The sequence below is a fragment of the Phaenicophaeus curvirostris genome, chromosome 5, assembly GCF_032191515.1.
Source record: "Phaenicophaeus curvirostris isolate KB17595 chromosome 5, BPBGC_Pcur_1.0, whole genome shotgun sequence".
Classification (NCBI taxonomy): Eukaryota; Metazoa; Chordata; class Aves; order Cuculiformes; family Cuculidae; genus Phaenicophaeus; species Phaenicophaeus curvirostris.
Genome location: NC_091396.1, coordinates 32,625,494 through 32,649,694, shown reverse-complemented (window position 1 = coordinate 32,649,694; position 24,201 = coordinate 32,625,494). Strand labels below are relative to the sequence as shown.

At 44.1% G+C, this 24,201-nt stretch overlaps 1 protein-coding gene across 3 annotated transcripts in view; it reads left to right on the top strand.

Moving 5' to 3' along the window:
* The first annotated feature begins 11,013 nt into the window (after nucleotides 1-11,013).
* The window catches only part of SUSD6 (sushi domain containing 6), an 83,116-nt gene continuing 69,928 nt past the window's right edge, over nucleotides 11,014-24,201 (top strand). The window contains exons 1-2 of one of the 3 annotated variants that reach the window (XM_069858311.1): nucleotides 11,014-11,235; nucleotides 17,470-17,556. The gene's annotated coding sequence lies outside the window, so the exon portion shown is untranslated. Of the gene's footprint in view, nucleotides 11,236-13,358; nucleotides 13,489-17,469; nucleotides 17,557-24,201 lie in introns of those variants that run through there. The other 2 variants (XM_069858309.1, XM_069858310.1) reach the window with 2 other exon arrangements.

The window sequence follows — 24,201 nt, the reverse complement described above, 5'->3', positions numbered from 1 at the left end:
GGACGGTCTGCCTTTTCCATCCTCCACAGGCAGCAGGATGGGCATTTGTTTTCTTACTTCTGCTGCCACAGATTGCCTGCCCAGGAGAAGCAGGCAAAGACTCCCTCCTCCCCTGAGTTGCAGGCACTGTTCTGACAAGCTCTTCCAGCGACTGCACAGCACCCTGAGTGACTTTAAAGTAGCTGCCCAAAGCCAAGCCACCATCCCCATTGCTCACAGCCCAGAGGCTCTGCTTAATGTTGTCATCTGTGGCTGGGCCTCAGCCACTTCATGAGAGTCTCTAGGGAAATGGAGCTTCTGTCTGGGGCAGATGTGCAGGGTCAGGAAGCAGAGAAGAGATGAGGAGCAAGGAGGTAGCTGGAGATGGTGACATATGTCAATGGACAACGCAGAGGGCTACTGCCAGAAGCAAAATGTTTGGCAGCCGCTGGGGATAGACTTGCACTACAAATACTACATTCTTCACTCTAATTTAAAGCTGGAGGACAAGCACGTGAACTGTGCCGATGGTGAGTTTTTTGTGTTCATCATGCCTCGTGGCACTAATGGCGTTTGCTGTTTGGTGTCTCATCAGAACCATTTGGTCCTCAGTAATGAAGATGTTTCATTAGTCCCTAGCTGAAAGGATCTCCAGACAGTTGGCACTCTCTGTATTAAGGGCTGGCAGCTGTGTTGCTGCACGGATGCTTTCTTGGGGTCTTGCTGAAGAGCTCTTCACTTGGCTTTGTGCAAGTTTGACACATCTGCAGTAGTCTTTATATTTGGGGTAAACCTATGCAGATACCAGGGCTGTCTGAAAAAATATCGTAGGCTGGCAGAGAGAAATTTGAAAATTAAGGAAAAAAAAACTTGTGACTGAATATTTCCGTGGAAACAAGTGTAGATGTGAGACTAGATTGTGGTTGCTTTGGGGATACTCGTATTCTGTTGTCATTGGTTATTTTTGAGAAATTAGAATACTGGGTTATTTTGGCCAAAATCAAATCTGAGATGCAGCTGCTGAACCCCACACACTCAGTTCTCCTGGTTAGGCTTGGCTTGTTATGGGGAGCTTGTGGGTTGTGAGCGAGTTATTGAGCCCTTGTACACAGTGAATCACGGAAGACAGTTATGGTCCCAGGGTTACAGAGCAAACTTAAGACGAGGTAAGCAAATACATGAAACAATTGAAAATTAGTATGAGGAAGTCTTTGTTATATGAAACGTGAGTATGCCATCGGAGTGACCTGTGCAGGACTACAAACTACATCTGCATGAGCTACTGTCCATATACAAATAGTGCAGTGACCCAGAATCATCTCTAATAAGCAAGTGACATTGAATGTAAACTCAACAGGAAGATTGCATGCTAACTCTAGTTGCATTTTAAAGCTCAAGCTGAAAAGCAATTACGTTCTATTCATTTACTTGAAAACTGTTGGTTTTGAGCAAATGATCAGTCTTGCATGCTGCTTCACTTTCCAAGCTGTGCTAGTTATTCTAGCACAGCCTGGAAATCACAACATGAAGTTATTGGAGAACAGTGGGAAATGTGGCATTGCTGGTGATACTCTTCAGGGGGACTGAAATGCAAAGTGTAATCAAACAGAATAAACTGTTATATTAAGAATGCAGATTTAAAATTATTTTAGTTTTAACTAATCTGGGATGTTTATTAGCTGAACAGTAAGAGATTCTTTCTCTTCTTGTATGATTTCTATCTTGACTGTGACATAGATTTTATCAGTTAGGTATTTTTAGGAGAACTGCAGAAATCTCACACCACTCCTCCTTCATCTGTCAGAAGCTGCACCAAAACATAGTTTTCCATGGTAGAGTATTTAATGCTCCAGTCTAAATTTGAGCTATTTTGCATTCCTAGGTTGTACTTGGTCTTGCCCAATGGTTCTGTGCCAAGGAGCTCGCAGACAGAAGGAAGAGATTCGCTGTTTTCTTCTGCTCTCATCTGGGAGTTAAGTGCACCAGAGGGCATGAGAGAGGGGTCAGGAGTTGGAAACTGGACCCTTCCTCTCTTTGTTTGCCATACTTGCATGCATATGGAGTGTAAAAGAGGTATTTGGGGTCTTTGCACTCAGCCTGCATTGGTGCACATCACGGCCTGAGGAGAAAGGCAAAGAAACCTTAAGCCCATAATGCCTGCCTCCTGAATTCAGGAGAATTGAAAGACAGATATCACACTCGTGGAGGCAGAGTGTTCACACACAGGCAGAGTCTCATCATCCACCCATGAAGCCGGCAACACAGTCACCCAGGGCTGAGTTACCTCTGCTGTTTTAACACTGTTTAACAATAACCTGAGCTACTGAGTCTGCCATAACTACAGACAACCCCCATGATGAATAATTCTGTTTGATTACAGGCTAATGTCTGCAGCTGAAACCTACTACTTACAATGATAGGATTACACTTCAGTTCCTCAAAAATATATCTATATATGTATGTTTAGGCTTTGAAGGGGATAAACTCTATTATTCATCTACAGCAAGAGCTGGGGATTCCTAGTTTCTTCGGCATCAAAAAGCATCCATGCTGAACCCTGGAGGGCATACCAGTTCCAGTGCAGTTCAGATCCTGTCATCTGAAGCCCATGTCATCAAAACCTCCCCAGGAAGGGAAACAGTTTTACCTGAAGAGTGAGAGACTGCAGCTGGAGACAGTGCCAAATAGATTTTTCTTTTCTGTTGGACTGGTATCTGTGAATAAAGCCAGCTGGAAGACTGTTGCAAGGAAATCTTCCTAACTCTGATCATATTTGCAATCAGTTTTTATGCCAGATGTTGCCTCAGAAGATAGGAAAGTCAGCATTTTTAACATGCAGCTTTGCAACTTGAAAAGGGATGAGATTTTGTAGAAAGGAAAGAAAATAAATATTTACTGCTTTCCCTGAGGTGTACAGAGTCACTGTATGCAGCCAAACAGTGCAGCATCACATGGAAAGAGTGGATGGGAATCCAAAAAGTTAACAAATATCCCATAAGAAAAACCTAGTGCGTAATAGAAAGGTTTTTACAGCTACCCTTCATTTTGAAGAAGAGTAAGTCAAGAGATGCCTGACTTCCTTAATGTGAGAATGAGAGGAGAACCCAAGAGTAAGTTGGACTGCTTTTTATAGAAGAACATGAAACATGAAGTTCTTATTGAAAAGACAGAATGGTTGAGGACAATGGCTGTTAGACAGGAACAGGTTCAGTTCTTGGCTTTGTCACTTTTTTTACTTAAATAAATGCTGTGACATGGTATCTTTGGGGATCTAGGCCTCCTTCTTCCATCTTTGAAGAGGAATAATGGCACTTTCCCTAAGTGGTGTATAGCCAATGTAATAATGAAGCTGTATATTAAATATATTAGCTAAATTTGGCAGCAGGAAGATCTCAAGATGGTTGGAAGGCAATTTAAATTAATCACAGGATTTTACGGTGAAGGAGATGTTGTCCTTCAGCCTCTTTGAAACAGAATCCTTCAGACAAGCAAAATGGGATTCCCTGAACCTCTTTATAGAGGCAATGATAGAGCTACTGTATCACTGAGCATATACTAAGGGGGTAGGGTGGGTATTTTCCCACAACAATTTTGTAGAAGTGGCATTTCATATATATATATATGTACATAAGTCAGATTCTGCAGTTTCTCTACTTACACCAACAGTTTCACTGGACTGAGTAATTTGGATTTTCTTGTGCCTTTTTTTTTTCCTGGCTTTTTAGCATAGCGTAGGGATGGGACTCATGAGATGGTGCTGGACAGGCTGGTACAGGTCCATGGCACTGTAGAACACCATGCTGAGATATCTGTGTGGGATGACTGCTGTACAAAGCTGCTTAACCCAGGCGGTTCATTCTGCTGGGATCTGTGTGCATCTCTCCTGGGTAAGGGATGGGGGCCAATTGCAGGGTGACTCTGAGTTATCCAGAAGAAGCAAATGCCAAGGAGGCCAACGTGATCTTCTGGTTTATTGTCAAAGTGTTTCTGGTAGAGATGAGGGAGTAAGTACAACACTGGTTTGCTAAGTATGGAGGAGACCCTGTCCTGAATGCTGCGTGTTATTCCAGCGTTAGGAAATCCTGCAGGCAGAACTCCAGTGTTAAGACTAAATGAAGTTGTAGAAAACAGGGCTAGTTAGGATGATCAGTAAACCTGTAAACCAGCCTTACAACAGAACACTAAAAATCTTCAATATTTGAGCCTGTAAAATGAAATTTGAGATAGGTTGTGGCAGATCTTTAAAAATATGCAAGAGACCAGTCAACTTGCTCAGCTAGTGCCATCAACGTATCCTGCATTTTGCTATGCTGACCCAGAGGCATGCCACAGTCAACCTCAGAAACGGAGGCTTTGAAGAAGCCGCTCCTGTGAAAACTGGTGTGGTTTAGTTGTTGACTTCAACATAAGCAAGACCTACAGGAAACTCCCTTTTCCTGGCTCTGAACATTTAGTCCTTAAGTGAAGTGGAATTAATACCATTGTGCTGTGTGGCTTGAATCTAGCACAACTGGAGCAGAAGTCAATTTGCTGTGTTTGAAAGAAAATTAATTAAAGCCTCGTTTGTTTCCCTCAGAGAGAAAAGCTCTGGGTAGTTTCCAGGAGATTTTTTTTTTTTTTTTCTGAGCTCCTTTGGTACACGCCTATACGTAGAGAACAAATGATGTACAACTTCAAGTCCCAAATGCCTATAAGCTCCAGGCTGTGAGCTGGGTCTTCTGTCTCCCACGATGGCGTGACAGCCCCAGTGGCTGCTCCACAACTGTGTGCTGCACTTCAAGTCACAGAAAGGGAAATAATCTCAGCACAGTCAACACTGGCGGTACTCCAAGAAGGGAAGTGCCATGGCAGGGATGATGCTCATAGTCTGCCTTAGCCTCACCTGTCCTTCATCAGCAGGCTATGAACTGCACATAGAAGGCTACAGGGATTTAGAAATGAGGGGCTCACCATCATCCACTCTGCTTCTGAAGTGCTCCAGCAAGGTGGGAGGGTGCATTGTGTGCCAAGATTTCCGTTTTACTGTTGTTTTTCTCATGTTACTTCAGTAGTCTTTTGGAGATGAGTTTCTCTGTTTACATCTGCTCTGAATACTAATAAGTGAGTAATGGCCTGCTAAACATGAAAAATGTACGTGGGTTCCAGTGATCCTGGAAGTGTAACAGGAGGCTGGCAGAACAGGAGATGTGTGGCAAAGGGAATGGGAGAAAACAAAGCAAAACAGGAGAGGTAAACCATACAAGGGGCTAACGGGTTGTGGAGATTTCAGAAGCACTTAAAAACTGATTTACTGCTGCAGAAATCTCACTTCAAACAAATTGCCATTGAAGAGGCCATATAGGTGTTATCACCAAGAAGGCAAAGAGGCAACAGTGTGTGTGGCTGTCATGTACACCCAAACAGAAGATGCCACTTGCTAAAATCATGCCTGGCATGCTGCCAACTCTGAGGATCAAAAGGCATCTCTGGTATGATGCCACCTACCTGCTTTCTCCCTAGAATCCTGGCATGGGGGATTGATGGAAGCAGCCAAAGGTGAGTATTTCACCTGTATCTTACTACTAAGAATTTCAGAGGTGTCTCACTAAGCAGAAAAGGTTTATGAGGTAATGCTTTGAAGCCAAAAAGTCTTTGGTGACTGAGCCGGGTGCTGAAGGGTCCTTATGACAGGTTGTTCTTGGAGTGAAGCTGCCTTGGGCTTTGGTCTTGCTGGCTTGGCCGCTCTGCTGAAGAGGGAGCAAATGGCATGGAGCAGGTACAGCACTTCCTCCTTCTCTGGAGGAGTATGTAGCAATGAAGAGGAAGATGTTACACAGGAAGGTAACATTATCAAGGCTCGTGGGCAAAGATGAGTTGCACCACAGCCTAAGGTAATGTTATCTCTTAGGTTGTTTTTCCTCCTGTCATAGTGCTTAGACTGTCAGGAGACCTCTCCAAGCTGAGCACTACAATCAGGAATTGTATTTTATCTGTGGCTTCTCTCTCAGAAGGGAAATTAACTCAAAATTGGAGTTGTGTTAGATATGTGGCACCTGGACAGGTATCGATAACCATTTACATTCATCATGGGATGGAAGTGATGTGGGCAGGTGCGTGTTTGAGGGTGAAAGGTACCATTTGATATCATAAGAACGTGAAGGGCTTTCAGCATGTTGAAGGGGAGGGTAAGAATTAATGAGTGGCATTAAAAATATGTTTCTTTTATATGAATAATCCAGTGGCAGGTCTGAATCTGGAGGGCAGCAACTGTCCCTAGGTGGGGGGGGAAGAGTGGACTACCAAGGTGTGCAGAATAGTGTGCATTCACTGCTTTAGGAACGATGCTTTGTATTGTTGTAAAACAGGTATTCTCCACAGGGCATGAGCAACCCAGCCTCCCTCATCATCCCACTGCTGTGGGTTTGTCTTGGGGACAAGGGCAAAACATGGCGTCGGGTGCCCCACCGCCCCTACATACAGGGTGTCCTCTTCCCCTGACCCCTGCCAGTGGGTCACAGCCCACCCTAATGCCCATTGGCGTCTCTGCCAGGAAGGAGCATATTGAAGGGCTTGTGTGATAGTCATGCTGCTTCTGCAGAATAAAAGCAACATCCATAGCCACTGGATGAGAAATTAATTGTTTGATCAGATGGGGCTGCACAAAATAAATGTGCTTCAGCCTTCTGGTGAAGTTCAGCAGCTTTCATGCTTTAAAGTTTATGCTATCCGAAATTAATATGTTTCAATGATTTATTTATTTTAATTTCCATTTAAGAAACCTGAAAGGCTTTGAACATCAGAAAACTGTGCCAAAATACCTGGGTTGTGACTGTAAGCTTTTCACTTGGGGTAGAGGTGCTCTGGTGGTGGCAGCTCCTGATCTTCCTTTATTGACACATGTAATAAAGGGAAAATATTCAGAACGTGGAGCCTACGAAGGAAAAATTGAACCAGTAGGTCACGGGTATGGGGCTGTGAAAAAGGAAGTATGTGTTTTAGGAGCAGTTCGTAGTAGTGTCTACTTCCTCTGAAGCATCAGCTATTGGCTGATACTGGCAATAGGATATTGCATTAGACAGATTAGGGGTCTGATGCAGGATGGCAGATCCTATGTGGAAGTCATCAGTTAATGATTATGCAATTCTTTGGACATATAAGGTAATCTGTAAATGCTGGTTTCTGTGATTCCACAATGAACAAAACCCAAGCATGTCACATTAATGTATCTATTGTGATAGGCCCCAAAGGAAGAAGCATAGTCATTTTTATTATGGATAGGTATGAATGAGAATCAATGAGAAAGAGTATAGCATAGAAATGAAAAAGTAGCTCAAAATAGTGAAAAACATTACCTGTTTGAACCCAAAAATGTGAACCAGCCCTGAGCGAGAGGCCATTTTAGTGAGGATTTCCTAGGAGTTGCATCTTTCTGTGTGTGTTAACTCAGCGGAGGGAGTAGCGTGGCAGCCTCCTCACAGCTCTTTTGTTTTAGAGCTGTGTGGGTTTCTGAACTTCCCCTCCAAGTCCGGGGGAGCTGCATCAACAGGTCAAACCAGAGCAAAATGTGAAATTGGAAGGGACAGAGTGAAAAAAATGGCTTGTGCCCAAGATGTCACAAAAAGACCAGCTACGTAAATTGGCAGGTTTGTGTATGGCTCCAGCTCCCACTCTTCCTTCCTGCCTTCAGGCAGGTTTTCCAGAAGACCATGTGTGTTTTTCCTGCTTTTGGTTTTGAAGTGCTTACAGGGGGAGTAGGGAATGTTTTTGTCATGTACTGTATTCATGTCTTGCATCCAATCAAGTGATGTTAAACTGTTTTTATAGCATATTATGGGTTCTTTACTATAGATGATCACTGCACTATTGCAGAAAAACAGGAAAAGTAAACTTCCTTCCACCTTTCCAACAGAGCTACACATACTTCCCCCGCTGTATAAGAGGGAAAAGAGCTCACTCTCCATAGCAAATTATTAATAATGCAGCAGATCTGTGGAAGGTGTTAACTCAAGAAGAGAAAGGAAAGTAAAGAGAGAAGTCCCTCTTGATTCCCTGTATGCTCTGTTGGATACGGAAAAGTTGTCCTGAGAGAGGCCATAAATAGCAGATCATAGAATCATAGAATAGTTTGGGTTGGAACGGACCTTAAAGATCACCCAGTTCCAACCCCCTCCCATGGGCAGGGACATCCCACAAGATCAGGCTGCCCAAGGCCCCATCCAACCTGGCCTTGAACACCTCCAGGAATGGGGAAGCCACAACTTCCCTCGGCAACCTCTGCCATTGCCTCACCACCCTCATAGTGAAGAAACTCTTCTTTACATCTAGTCTAAATCTGCCCCTTTCCAGTTTATACCCATTGCCCCTCGTCCTATCACTATAAGCCTCTGTAAACAGTCCCTCTCCAGCTTTCTTGTAGCCCCTTCAGGTACTAGAAGGTCTCTATAAGATCTTCTTTGAGCCTACTCTTCTCCAGGCTGAACAACCCCAACTCTCTCAGCCTGTCCTTTTATGGGAGGTGATCCAGCCCTCCGATCATCTTTGTAGCCCTGCTCTGGACCCATTCCAACAGCTCCATATTCTTCTTATGTTGAGGATTCCAGAACTGGACACAATACTCCAGATGAGATCTCACAAGAGAGGATTAGAGGGGCAGAATCACCTCCCTCGCCCTGCTGGCCACGCTTTTTTTGATGCAGCCCAGGATACGGTTGGCCTTCTGGGCTGTGAGCGCACATTGCCAGCTCATGTCGAGCTTCTCATCAATCAGCACCCCCAAGTCCTTCTCCACAGGGTTGCTCTCACTTACATCATCCTCCATCCTGTATTGAAACTGTGGATTGCCCTGACCCAAGTGTAGCACCTTGCACTTGGCTTTGTTGAACCTCATGAGGTTCTCACAGGCCCACTTCTCCAGCCTGTCCAGGTCCCTCTGGATGACATCCTGTCCTTCTGGTGTCGCAATTGTACCACTCAGCTTGGTGTCATCAAACTTGCTGAGGATGCACGCAATCCCACTGTCTTTATCTTTGATGAAGATACTAAACAGCAGTTGTCCCAACACGGACCAGATGAAGAAAGAGGAGGTGGCAGTAAGGTGTGAAATTGTCCCCTACACTTGCAGGCTCTTCTGTGACCTCCAACAATGGCTCAGCAATGGACCTTCCAGATAACAACCTGTCTCTGCTGGTGCTGAGCAGCAGGACAAAGCAAGGCACAGGCTGTGTTTCCACAGGAGTGGCTGGGAGGGGAGCTGAGGGGGCTGCCAGCAGGAAGGCAGAGGACAGGCGGCAAGGAAAGGGCTGGCAGATGGACATCTTCTGAAAGAGCAGCTGCTGAGGGGGTGCTCAGCACGGCTCCTGTGCCATCACCATGGGATATGCCATTGGAGAGTTCTGGTAGGGTTCACAGCAGCACTGAAGGTGATGGGCATGTCCCTGGGAGATCATAGAATAGAATCATAGAATTACTAGGTTGGAAAAGACCTCTTAGGTCATCGAGTCCAAACATTCCTATCTGCCACTAAACCATGTCCCTGAGCACCTCATCCACCCAGCTCTTAAATACCTCCAGGGATAGTGACTCAACCACCTCCCTGGGCAGCCTGTTCCAGTGCCCAACGACCCTTTCTGTGAAAAACGTTTTTCCTGATATCCAGCCTGAACCTCCCCTGGTGCAGCTTGAGGCCATTCCCCCTTGTCCTGTCCCCTGTCACTTGGGAGAAGAGGCCAGCTCCCTACTCTCTCCAACCTTCTTTCAGGTAGTTGTAGAGAGAAATAAGGTCTCCCCTCAGTCTCCTCTTCTCCAGGCTAAACAACCCCAGCTCTCTCAGCCGCTTCTCATAAGACTCGTTCTCCAGCCCCTTCACCAGCTTTGTCACTCTTCTCTAGACTCACTCCAGAGCCTCAACATCCTTCTTGTGGTGAGGGGCCTAGAACTGAACACAGGATTTGAGGAGCAGTCTCACCAGTGCCGAGTACAGAGGGAGAATAACCTCCCTGGACCTGCTGGTCACACCGCTTCTGATCCAAGCCAAGATGCCACTGGCCTTCTTGGCCACCTGGGCACACTGCTGGCTCACGTTCAGTCTGCTGTCAATCAACACCCCCAGGTCCTTCTCCTGGCAGCTTTACAGCCAGACTTCTCCTAGTCTGTAGCACTGCATAGAGTTGTTGTGCCCCAAGTGCAGGACCCGGCACTTGGCCTTGTTAAACCTCATGCCATTGGACTCTGCCCAGCAGTCCAGCCTGTTCAGATCCCTTTGCAGAGCCTCCCTACCCTCCAGCAGATTGACACTTCCACCCAGCTTAGTGTTGTCCACGAACTTGCTAAGGGTGCACTCAATGCCTTCATCCAGGTCATTGATAAAGAGATTGAACAGGGCTGGACCCAGCACTGAGCCCTGGGGAACCCCACTTGTCACTGGCCTCCAGCTGGAGTTAACTCCATTTCCCACCACTCTCTGGGCCCGGCCATCCAACCAGTTTTCCACCCAGGAGAGTGTGCGCCTGTCCAGGCCAGAGGCTGACAGTTTCTCAAGCAGAATGCTGTGAGAAACTGTGTCAAAGGCTTTACTGAAGTCCAGGAAGATACATCCACAGCCTTTCCCTCATCCAGCAGGCGGGTCACTTTGTCACAGAAGGCATGCAGACCCCGCTGGGTTTACGGCACACGGGGAACGCTCGGCCCTTGCAGCTGGAGGACGGACCGTCCCCTCCTGCCGCCACGTGTCCCCTTTAAGACTGGCCCCGCCCCCTGGCCCGGACCCGGCGGGCGGGGCGGGGCGGGCGAGACGCCGGGGCGGCCGGGGCGAGCTGCTGCGACCTTCAGCCCCGGCGCCCCCTCGGCCGAGGGACGCGGAGTCTTTCGTCTCGGAGCGAGGGAGCGGGCCCGGCCTCCTTCCCCGCCTCACCCCGCTCCGCAGCGCCGACCCCGCGCGGGGGTCTCCCGGGTGCGAGGTCTCTGCGCCCGATGCTCCGCGGTGCGGGGTGGATCCCCGGGCTTTAAAAAAAAAACCGGTTTTTTTTTTTGTTTTGTTTTTTTTTTTTTTTTTTAAAAACCGGTGCGGGGAACCGGGCGCTCGGCGCCAGGAACTCGGCGTCCTCTTCGCTTTTCTTATTTCGCTTGTTTCGCTCCCCCCGGCGGCCGCGTTTACACGTGGGCCGAGCCCGGAGCGGAGCGAACCTGCCTGGAAACCTCCCCCGAGGAGCCGGAGACCGAAATAAAGCCCCGCCGGGTTTTTGGGGGAATGCGGAAGCGATGAGTGAGAAACAAAAAGCGGTAAGTGCTGTGAGCATCGCTGAAATGCGGCGAGACGCAAAGAAAAGAAGCCCCTAGAAGTATTTCTAATACATCTTCGCAGTGTTCTTTTAAACAGATTAATGCAATAGTTCCTAGTGGGCTTATTTTTGGAGATGGGCTTGATCTCGGTGACTTTACGGTGACACGGGTTTTGTTGGGTGGAAGGAGGTGAGAGGAAGCAAAACGTGTAAATTGAAAATATCCGGAATTCGTCTTTGGAGTGGTCAGGAGCTGAGCTGAGCTGATGGACAGAGAGGATTTTGCACTTGTCTGGTTGCGCTTCCTAGTGGCTTTTTGTGCGTGTTCCCATAAATGCTATTATGTAATGGTGCTCCTCTTGGCAGGAGTCTATTGTCGCTATAATTCCTGAGGTTTCTGGAGCAATGCAGCTTGTGCAGGAGTGTCCGAGTCAGAACAATGCGAAGAAAAGTTCTTAAGAGGAGGTTTTAACCTCTTTAATTTTTCATGGGGTAGGACTAAGCTCAAGACATCTGGATCTGTTCCAGAGTATCCATACTGTATTCCGTTGTTCAGCTTGTCTTTCTCTTCTCCTGGACTGCACTATAGATATCAGGCACCAGTTTGCTGTTTGCGTCCTGCATCAAAGCTGGAAAGGCATCACCTCTCCTTTAACGTAATGATTCTTTTATACTTCTGGGTTTTGTTGTTTTCTTCTTCCCTTTTCCCTCTGAATGGAAACAGAGGTGATATACTTATTTTCAGAGCACTTAAGCGTTGCTTAGAAAAAAATACTTGAGGTTAATGGGAAAGGGAACTCTTCCTAGTCTGCTCTCTAGTTAGAACTTGCCTGTATACATCAAAGGGAGGCAGAACACCTAAGCAGAGAGAGAATTTGCGTATTAAATGCCTGTGATCTAAGGTTCAGTGCTTCTGCGTCTGCAGTTTATCACTGATTTCATCCTCTGTCTTCTCTTCAGATGTCTGTTAAATCTCTTTGCAAGTCTGCCTCCTTTTCTTCTTTTTGTACCACACTATTTTTTGTGGGTATATTTCTATGCAGAGAGTATAAGTCTGTCCAGTATTGTAATCTAGTGGCCAGTTGTGGCACTGGCAGTTTTTACAGATCACGCTTCTGTCTTTTTGTAACTTACATGTTCTTTATGGTAAAGATTCTGTAAGCAAAATCTGGAATAGAAAATAACCTTTTTTTTTCTTATTTAGAGTTTTATCTGCCCTCCTAAACTGGCTTATTCTGTTATATAAATGGGTGTTTTATGGACCAGTAGAAAAGAGAGCACTGTCTGAAAGTAGGAATGTTTGTTTCTTTAAGAGGCCACCAGGATGAAAGAAATGTGCCTGAAAGACCTGCAACCTAATCTAACAGAGCTTTTAAAATTGAAGATGATTGTTATAGCTCTCTGATGTAGGACCTCATTGTAGAGCAGAGTAGCACCTGACAAGGGAGCCCTCAAGATGCTCTGAGACAAATAGTCATGAAAACCCAGGTGCCCTCATGCTCCTACTTAAAAGGTTTTTTTTAATATGCAGATGCTTCAGTAAAGTCCATGGTCTGGAAAAGTACTGATCTGGAGGCTGAAATTTCCAAACTGCTGTGTAAGAGACTTGGATTCTGTCGCCTTCTCTCTTTGTGTCATGCAACTTGACCATCTGTGGTCTTTGAGGACGGCCCAACTCCTAGAGTTGCTCGGTGCGCCATAGTTCTGCTGAAAGTTTCCAGACAGTTATCAGCAGAGTTTATATTTAGTGCAGCGTGTGAAGGTGGAATGAAATGGCTGCTTGAGCTCAGAAGCTGCCTGGGGAGCCACCAAGCGATAGTTAGTGAAGTCACTAAACGTGCATCCTGCCTGTAGTGTATTGATTTTGATGGGATTAGGTCTGTCCTGTGATCATGCTTGTTTTCAGCTATTTTATTCCTGCCTGGAGAATTGTTTCAGCTCTCAGAGCAGTCTGCAGTGGTCTTAACCTCACCTGCTCAGCTGTGCAACCTCTTAGCTGCAGACTTGGGTTTCTGTGTCTGCAGCCGTTCCTGTTGCGTCACTTCTCCTTTTTATCAGCGTACTTGCTTACTGTACTGCCCAAATATATCTCTTGCTTGTTCTGCTTTCCTGAGAAACCAGATTGAAGCTGCACCCAGACTCTGTGTCAGGCCGCTGCTGTCTTTTTTTGGTGCACTCTTGAAAGTTGCGTCTCTTCTTGGTAACCTGAGGTCCTCCTGGAGGAGCCCATTGCTTGCTGAAACCTGTGTGAAAGGTCAGTAGCTTGGAGGTCTTGCTCCAGTGTTTCCCAGCCTGCATCCTGTCATGCAGTCTGCCTGGTGCAAGGACTCCCTGCAGCTACTCTGCCCTCTGAGCCACTTGTCAGCTGCTATAACCAGATGATCGCAGCTGAGCAAGCTTAGCTGTGGGAGAGGTGATCTTTCACTGGCAGGGCTGGGCCCGATTGCCTGAAAGTCTGGAGCGGGGAGGAGAGGCAGCAGGGATTGAATTCTACTTTAGGACTATGTAAATAGAAACATGCAGGCGTTTCCTAGAACAGGAAAAGGGAAAACTTAACCCATACATAGCAAAGATATTCCCTCATAATGCGGTATCAGTTACAGTAGATTTCTCTTGCCAGAAATACAGTAGTCTGTAATTACGTTTATCCAGCCGTCACAGCAAGTGTCATGTCTTTAGAAATACCATTACACGTTTGATCTCTGTTATGAAGCTTTTGTGATTAGAAATTGATTTACTTCAGATGTAATGATTTAACCGCCAACACAGGAGTGTCTAAGAGCAGTCTGCAGTGGTCTTAACTCCTCAGCTGTGCAACTTAGTTGCAGACTTGGGGTTTCTGTGTCTGCAGCTGTTCCTACAGGAGTAGTAGTTAGGAACAGGTAGATCACTTCAATGAAGCACTCTGTCTTTACATGTCCTGTGTAATTCATCTGTAGTTATGCACACTGTTTTCCTTGACTCTGCTAGCAGGGTCCTTTGGGCAGCTGCAAAAATTGATTTTAAGTTTAACCAGTGGAAATGCTTCCTATGGATTTCAGGAAGTGAGCTTTTGTGTGTAGCAAGAAATATTTTCACCCACCGTTCATATGCTGTTTGTTTTGTTACTGAGCAGTGGCAGCTAGTGCTCTCTCACGGGAAGCTTAGTGTTCTTGCACAGCTTAGTGCAAACAGGGTATTTTCAGACTGAGCCGAGCATCCGGCGGAAGCCTAGCCTGTTGTTTGCTTGCTAATTTATTTTCAACTGATAATATTTTTGTGTGATAATTCAAGACAGTTTATGGAGGAAGCTCACGCTGTTGAAAAGCTGCAAGACAAGAAGTGAGAGGTATAGAACTACCTCTTCCCTACTGCTTCAGTTGTTCCCCTCCCCTGGCTTCTGGCTTTCTCTGCCAGTGTGAGGAATGACAGGCAGACTCTGAAAGCAGAGTCTCTCCACAGCGCAAAGGATCGATCTGTCTCATGTGGCTTTGGTGATTCCCTGAAGGAAACTGCTATCCTGGCAACCAGCCTACCCAGCAGTAAATTTACTTCCTGATATAAGTGAGTGTTACGTGGAATGGATTGGTCATTGCCTCTGTGGCAGTAACCTTGTAGGCAAGGTGAAGTACTGCTTTTGGAGCTGGTAGAGCAGGGTAAAGGGAAACTGGCTTCTGGAAGCACTTTTATGTGGAGAATTAAGCACTGCATCATATTTATGCTATAGACTAGAATGGCTTTCAGTCCAGCAGCGTAAACTCACTTGCCATGGTAGTGACTTCCTTGTAGAAGCTTGAATTTTGCTAGGCTGAAATGTGCACCATTTTAACCTCATGCTCAGAAGTGAACCAGTTTCAGTTCTTTGTCTCTGCGTGTAGTTTCTTTACCTTACCCTTTAAAACTCCAGAACCATTTTGAAAATTTTAAAGCTGTTTAGATTTTCCCTTAACACATTTTCCTCTTGCGTTTGTAATCAAATGTGTTGTGGTTTGCTGCTGTTCCTGTCGGTTTTGTTGTTGGGTTTTTTTTTTTTGTTTTTTTGGGTTTTTTTCTCCCCTGCATTGGTTTAATGGGTTTTTTAATAAGTGGGAATTGAAAGAATCTCTGATCAAAACCAAGTTTGTGTCTTGGTTGGGAATGAAGATAGATAAGAAGTTATGTTGAAATATTCGATCTCTTTCTACAAGACTCTTAAGGGAGCATAAGTCTTAAGAGGGAAATGCTGTTGATACATCAGTCTTATTAAAAAACCCAAACAACCAAAACAGAACAGCCCCAAACCCAACAACACGCTCCCAAACCAAACCCAAATCTCCAATTTCTGTAAGTGAGCTTGAGATTGATGATTTTATGCTATATAAAAATATAGATCTTTCAACATTTAAACTTGCAACTTGATTTTCAACAGTAGCCGTTAAAGGCAGCTTTCTTTAAAAGGAGCTATAGTTTATATGTGTAATTGTGTAATTTTAACTCTATAGATTAGTGAAATGCTTGAATGTGTCTGACTTAAGTTTGTTTTTTTTTCTTTTCGTTTTTGTTAAATAACTTTTGGAAAGTCTTTAAGAAATAGGCATTGAAGCAGTCCACGCAAGTACAATTATATTGCGGGATGTGCAAGAATCTCCTTTGGGTATTGGAGCCTATTTGTGTCAGTCACTCTCACAACACATTTTGTTAGACCTGGTAAGGTACTGTAATGTTAATTAAAACCCCTTTAAATGAGGGGCAAGGGGAAGATAAAGATGCATACTGGGTATGTGTTGCTCTCTAATGATCCAGGAGGCAAAAGAGAACTGATGTGCAGTGGAGAACACTTAACAGTAATTTGTCAGCTGTGTGGGGTTGCATTATACTTGAACACTAAGACAGAAACTGCCCCAAAGTAGCCTGTATAGGTTATCCTTTGGTGTTGGTACACAGCCTGAGGAGAATCGCTTCTGTGCCAAAACACAAGTCTGGAAGGGCGATTGACATCTCTGCTTCTCAAGAGAAGTGTCAAAATTGCAGAGCATTGCTCAGAGGGCAGGAAAGCTTCATTTCTCCATCTGCTGCCGCTTATGCCACTGGTGACGCATTGGCCATATGTAGGATCATCCTGAAAGCTTTAAACCCAGCTCCTCTATGAGGGCCCCTCGCTCCTTTTGAAAGTAAATGTTCATGCTGCTTGCGTCAGGAGAGGGAGGCTTCTGTTCTCCCCTTAGGAAAATCTAGTAGCGTGTCTTTATGAAACTTATGCATTATTGCAAAGAGCTGTGTGATCCTGAAGTGCTGCAAACTAGTTCTGTGATGTGCAACAAAAATGTGCTGAATGCTTTTTATCGCAGGCTTTGTGAGCAGAGACTATAAACACATTGAAGACTACAAATACAGATCCATTAAAAACCATTTGTGGGTATAGGAAGCAGAGTTGTATGATGAAGAGTTGTGTCTTTTTGTAAGCATGTGATTATTTAAGGTGAATGAGAGACAAGAAGAACAGTTTGCTGGGTTTACTTTAAATTTCATTAGCTGTGAGAAAGAATCTCCATCTCTAATCTGTTTCTGGTTTGCTGCCTTGCAGGGCTTGCACACTACCGAGACTCAAAAAGCTGACATTTAAATGTGACAATGAAATCTTTAGCAACAAAGGAGATCTTTAAGGAGGCTAGACCTTTCAGTTGCATAGCTTTTACTTTCACTTTTGGATGACCAGTTTGCCCAGTTCTCAGTTGATTGCTGTGTTTTCCAAAGTGGAGAAGGTTACCTTGTTAATAATCGTATTTTCTTTTTAAGTCTTGGAATTTTTAGTATGAATGCTGAATAAAAAGGGTGTGCCAGGGAGATAACAGACAATAAGGCATAGTGGTGTTTTTTGGCACCTCGGAAGTGAATTTCCTCTCTCCTGTGCTTGTTCGGGAAGTATGCGGTGTTTGTAGGAGTGTATGTGTGTATCTGATGGCCAGGCTTGATGTGGAAGCTTTTGTCCTTTTGAAATAAAAACTTAACAAAGCTTGAGTGCTGCTGAAAAATGTTTTTGGTAACACTCTACTATGCTTGAGATTTTTAAATGGAATGTGTGAGGACAGTTTTGAGTAACTTGTGCGGTATTTCTCCAACCCAGATCTGAATTTTGTGGCTAATGTCTATATATGAAGTGTAGGTATTTGCGTGTAATAGAGTTAACCCTCAGCCTTCTGGCTCTGTTATGTGTCAGAGTGCCCTTCTTATCCCCTATGTATTCACAATTTATACTTACTTTTCTGTGCATTCATAGGTGTGTGAATCAACTCGTTGTCACTGAATCATCGCTTTAATCATACTAACTTGACAAACATTGTATGCCAGCTTGTGTCAGCATCAGGTAAGATGAAAGCTAATGCCGTTATTTATTTTTCCTTTTTCTTTGGTTTTTAAACCTGCATTTTGTCCAAATGCCAGTGATTTTTCTGTCAGAATGTGCCGCCTTCCATGTCCTCCTGCAGCCAGACAGCCACGTACTGTTAGCATTGCTTCCTGTTTAGAAAGCTGGTCTTCCAGAATGCCCTTAGGGTCTGTCTCCTTTCTAACCAGGCCTTAGCGTTTTCCTGACACCTCTGTTAACCGTTTTTTTTTTTTTTTTTGTGGTGTTCAGATGCCACAAGCTGTCTTTTTCCTTGTATTTTTCACTCCCTTACCACTCCTTACTTTCTGCTGTAGAAACAGAATTAAGCATAGAGTGATCTGTACTATCTGACCTTTTCTTTTGAACAGAAAATGTATTGGTTTTGTTTGTTTGGGTTTTTTTCATGTCTGCACCCAGATGATACCTTTGAAAACTTATGACAGAAGGAAATTGCTTATGTGTTTTGTGTTTTAATGCTAAAAAACTACCTGAATGTGTCTTCCAGAGAGCTAAATGTAAACCTCTTTTTTGGAACTCACCCTTTTATTCCCCTCTAGAGAAGGGATATATTTTTCGGGAGAGGAAAAGAAAATCCCTCCAGTGCTTTCCATAGGGTTATTATCCAGTACTCCAGGGGAGTCCTAGTGCTGACGAAGTAATGTGAGCCTTTGTTCTGATGCTAATTAGTATAGAGATAATTCCTGGACTATACCCTCTTCCCCTCAGATCCCTCTAGCAGTGATGAGGCTTTAAGCTCCTTTGCTACCACTCCTCTTGCTGTGCTGGCCTGTTGTTCTTGTTTCCTTCAACTGCTACCTTGAGCGCAAAAGCTTGAGTTTTGAGGGGTCTCATTAGAAGCGTTCATTTAAATCTTTTGAGGGTTTTTTTTGGTGCTCCTGAGTGGTACCTTGTAAAATTCAGTTAAATAGATACATTGGTGGATGTGTCTGTGTTTATTTTTTTTATCATTATAGAAGAAAATACCTTTTTGTTGATGCAAGACACATTGGACTTAAATACAGTGACATCTTTTGCTACATGTTTGGACAAGTAACTGAAAGAATGCAAGTCTGTATTAGCTGAAACTTACCAAATGTTTTTCCTTCTGTCTCTTTTTTTCGTCTTTCCTTGGCCAGAGCAAGCAAATAGTTTCTCACATGCTTTTAACTACCCTGAAAGAGACTAACTTCTGATCACTAGTCCAGAGAGCTCTCAAAGTTTTCTAGGATGAATGTGTATGCAAACTATGCATTCTTTTGGTTTATGTAAATGATTTCAGGATCTAAAGATGAACTGCACGGGGGTAGAGAGGAGCTTGAAGCCTACATATATAGTGAAATATGACCTTGCTTATAGTAGAACACAAAAATTACTTCAGTAAAACCACATCTCTTCATTAAATCTTGTTTGTGTCTGGGGGGAAAGGGCAGGGGTTGGTGGTGAGGAAATGAAGAAGGGAAGGGGAGAAGTGTGACGAGTTATCCTCTTTAGCCTTTCCTTGGCAGTATGAAGCTGAGAAGCTCATCCTTGTGCTTCTAAATGCAGGTTTCCTGGTATAGCTGTTTGGTTTGTGATAGCGGATTTTCTCAGGATAGCTGGTGTCAATCCTCTGTGGATAATCTATCCCAAGTCCGGCTGAGCTGGCCTTCTGATGAATTTGTAAGGGAGTTTGCTATCTTTCACTAAGGGCTGTTCTCTGCAGGGTGGTTGGAGACCCTCTTTAGTATCATTGCAGAATAGAGGGACAAGAAAGATTTAGGCAAGCTAAAGAACTTCTCTAGAAGACAGAGGTTGACTGATTGCATCTGTACGGCTAGCATCTGCCTGTCTGTGCAGTGCTCTCAGTGTTTAATTTTGGGGTGTTTTTTCCTAATGCAGAATTGGAAAAGGCTTGCAGTGGTGTTACTAAGATCTGATCTCTTTGCAAGCTGTACAGTTTTTGGCTGAGTAGACATAATGTGTAGGTGACACGAGCTCAAAAAGCCTGTGCAAAAAGGTACTGGGGAGGAGGGAATAGGCATCAGAAAATGCCCATCTGAGGAGACTGATTTAAAGGTTTTTGCTAGTGACTGCACACGGGTGGGGAGTGCATGGAACAAAGGCTGTCCAGCGTGGATCCTTGATGTGAACCTGCATGGAAATATTACTTGCAGAAAGGGATTTATGAGCGCTTCCAAACAGTGACTGTTTACTTAAATATTGATTCTGTTGGCAATATCCTGAAGAGACATTACTAGCACATGCAGAGTGACACATTTTACGTGGGTAAAATTATGAGCCAGGCAGTTGTTAAATCCCAGTAAATGCTCATTTTCAGGGTGGTGATTGCTTTTATGACCTGAAAATAAAAACTGGAAGGCGTATGTGTTGTTGGTTTTATCTTTTCTTTACTCTCGATTGGCATATGCAGAGCATTTCCTACAAATGAGTTATATTCTGCCACTTTTCAACATCCTGCTTATTTTTTATGATTTGAAATGATTATCCTGAAATGGAGTCTGTATGTGTGTGAGAAAGACCACTAGAAGCTGCAGTATGGAACAGAGGATTCCTCTCTCACCTGTTGTTTTTATCCTGTGCAGTGAGAACAGGAGGATAGCAGAAGTGTCTCTGAACATCATCTGTGCAAAGCTTCCCATAAAACCTTGAAGTTTTCTAATGTGCGATTTCTTTTATGTTCCCCCCTTGTCTGCTTGAACCATTTGTGATGTGGGAATTCTAAAATCCAAGTCCTTCTAACAGTGGTGTCCACTCTGGGGACAGCCAGCATTCACCTGTATCCCTTCATACATATTTGGGTTTCTCTTTTGTGTACGTTCTGATTTATTTTTTTTTTTTCCTCCCAGGTTAGTTTTTCCTTTTCGGGTGGTGCTGTAGCATGAAACTCCAGGGGCACACAGCATTATTGGTATTAAAAGTTAAGGAAGTGGTACCAAATATTCAAAATTATCTGGTTTTTATCCCCAGGTATTTTTTTTCTGCTCCACTAACTGGAGGTGAGAGAAGACTTCCTCTGCCTGTTTTTTCATGTATGAACTGTAGGTTTGTATTCTAGATGAGAGCGACTTGGACTCTTAGCGGTTTTGGTTTTGGTGTGTGTTCTAAGGTAATTTGAAGACCAAGTTAACCGTTGTGCCTTTGGTTCTATCTCTGGTAGACAGGTAGGAAGGTGGGTTTTCAGCAGCAACCATGTCCTGGAGACAGTTTATTATTCCATTTAAACTACGTCAGTCACTTTTCTCTACCTCTTCCCCATGTTCACCATACCTTTTGTGGAACAGGCTCTTGATTTTAATTTTTCGCCTGTATTTATCTCTTACTGTGAAGCTAAAGTTTTTAGCATAGCTTACTTAGAATCATAGAATCATAGAATAACCAGGTTGGAAGAGGCCCACCGGATCATCAAGTCCAACCATTCCTATCAAACACTAAACACTTATTCCTATTCAGCACTTATCAACTGGTGTATTGCCAAAAGGCTTTTTGACTTTTCATACGACAAATACCTTGCTGTGTGAGAAACTGGGAAGCACATTCCTCCCGGATTGCTTCCTGGCTGATTCCCCTCTGCCTCCTTTACCTTGAGAGCCAGTTGTGTTCATGGGTAGAGCTTGGTGCCTTGAGAAGTGCTTGGGTCAAACTAGCTGGTGATCAGGTATCTCACCTGATGCTGGCAGGGCAGGTTGGAACTCAGTGTCACTTGCAGGTGCTGTTTCCCCTCTAGTAGAGGATCAGGCTCTGCCTACTTGATTCTTAAACAGGAGTTGCAGTGTGGCAGTCTGGGTTCACACAGGATGTATATATGTTGTAGTACTTTACAAGGATGGTTCTTTCAGGTGAAAATGAAGGTGTGCCTGGGGGAAGGATGTTGTTAATGTCCTTACTGCCACTGTTTTCACTTGCTGAAATTCTCTCTTTTCTTTGCTTTTCCAATATGAAGGGCTCTGCAGTTTGTGACAGAAAGCAATCTTCTCTAATTCAGTAAATCTGTTCTAAGAGCCCCAGGAAAAGACAGCTATTGGTAGCGGGCATCAGAGGCTCACCTCCTATTGGCAGAGTGACAGTTTTATGGCAGCAAGAGGCTGGGATGAACTCATCAATGAAATACTCGCCTGAACAACTTGCTACAGAATCTCCTGCTCTGTCACCTGAAGATAGGCCTGTTGCAGAGTAAGATGAAATCTGTCGGTGCATCCGTGTTTTGTTTTAAATGATTCACAGAAAACACCTATGTTCTTCAGAACAGATTGGGTGTTGTTTTTTCACTTTTTTAACTGAGAAAAGACTGCCCTGCATAAAGTGTGAGGCAGCATCAGGAGGCGTGTATTGTACTTGCAAGACTTTTGAAAGGGCTCGAACACTGCAGTCGGAAGGAGTTAAAGCATTTGAGCTGCTACTTGTTAACAGTTGGCACTAATATGCTTCTGACCTCTGGTAACGTAGCTGAGAAAATACTCTAGGTTGCTCCTTGTAAATTAATCTCTATTGGCTTGATTAATCTGTGTATCTGTGCCTGGTCTCTTGCACCATCTCTGATGGTGTGCTGGTGTGCTAGTTGATGCTGACTAAAGAGGAGGACTTGAGTCAGAAATACTGTTCCTTACGGATGATGCATATGCTGCAGCCTCTCCAAGCCTTGTTCCAGACAAGCCTTGATGAATTCAAGATAACTAATAACTTTTTTTTTTCCTGAGGTAGTTGGTGGCAAGCAATCATATTTGCTAAAGCAAGCTGGTATTTTATAGTCCTCCTGCATTGTGCATTTAATTGCTGCATAACTGATTCCTGCTGTCTCAAGTGTACATTGATTTTTCTTTTTTTTTATGCCAACTGTTTAATAGGCCCCAGTACATAGAGGAATTTTGCACCCACCTCCTACGTAAAGGAGTACTTGGAGCCGTTGACAGATACTTAGCTTAGACAATACAGTACTGTGTTTTAACAAGGGCACATGCATATCCTAAATTCTGTGAAGATGTAGCTGGGCACAAACTGCTCAGAGAAGTTCAAGGCAGCACTTTCTTCCCTTTCAGCACCTCCTGCTTGGTGATCAATTTGTTTAATCCCCACTAGTGGTGAATTTTCTAGGATGGATACAGTAAAGAGGGATTTGGGATTTTTTTTTTTGTCTTCCGAGCCATGAAGATCAAATTCTATCTAGATTTTTTTTTTTCTCTAGGACTCAGAATTATCTTAGCCTTTCTTGTCTTCAGTGTCTTCTCTGTCTTCTTTTTGGATGTGGAGCCAAAAATGTATGTGATGATGGTAGAATTTGCTCTAAGTGTAGAAGGCAGCCTGTTTTTCAAGTTGAAGCAAATTTTTGGTGGTAGGTGAGGTGAAGGAGGAGCCAATAAGATATTATAAGCAGGCTTTTTGAAGCTGGCTTAACTTATTAGTTATACTGGGATGAATCTGTGAATTCAGCAGAATTATTTCAGACTTGCACTGTGAAGGTGATTGCTCTTACACTCTCTGCTTGGTGTTTGAAAGACTACTGCAGAGATTCTCTCCCTTTTTAGAGAAGGGAAGGAAAGTAAGAATTTTGAGAACAGAATATGTGGAATCCCTTGACAAGTGTGACACTGCCTGCTACTCAGGAATCGGATGCTGAGAAAGGTAGTTGACTTTCACTGCCTGTGAGAACAGACACCTCTGGAGACTGAGGCTATATTATCCTCTCAGGAAAAATAAAACCAAACAAAACAACAAAACAGAGGAGGTTAAGAAAGGTGATTAGCATAGACAGTGTTAATGCAGGCTTTGTATGGTGCCATGAATGTTTTGAGGCCCAGGCAGCTACTACAGTATGTACTTCCTGCCTATCAAAGCCTCTAGCATCATCAGGACATGGAGCAGTGAGCTAAATGAGCTGTCTTGATCACATGTGAATTTTTGCACACCAATATGGGTGCAGTTTTTGAGGGCAGATGAGTTTCCTCAGCTATATATCTGCCTGTAATTGAGTTGTTATCTGCAGTGTGCTATGTGGTGCTCTCATGTGGGGACACAAATTGCAATTAAAGGCCAATAGCATGCAATGGAGGAAGGCAGATAAAAAAAAAGTATAGAAAAATGTAACTAATTAAAACTGAGCTAGGCTGTTTCTTTTATGTGAAGCTGCTCTTAGGAAGGTGATGATCTGAGTACATTTTGGAAGACAAACCTCTCAACTATCCACCAGTCTCCTGGTGTCCAGGAACTAGCTCTCAGAAGAGGAGATGTAGCTTAGCTTTCTGGTGACAAGGAATAGCTTTGAGCATGAAAAGTCAGTGTAGTAAAGGTTGAACCTACTGTAGACCCAACCTCCAGCTCAGAGCAGGCACGGCACTTGGGTTATTCAGGTCTCGATGTCTTATGTAATAGTTTAGGCTATATGTAGCAGCTGAGTGTCTCTCATGAGACCTTCCCCTGAGAGAAATGCTGTGCTTGGTCCCCAGCTAGCAAATCACTGCTGTTAGCCAGAAAACAACATAAGGCTCAGAAGAACATTGCAAAGGCATCATTCAAACCCGTGTATTTAGGTGATATTCAGCTTGCTACTGGGGTCTGGGCTTGGAGGCCCTCTACTACTATTTCTGTCTTTGTAGAATGTAGATGTAGGAAGAAGTGGTAAGAGCTTGTAAG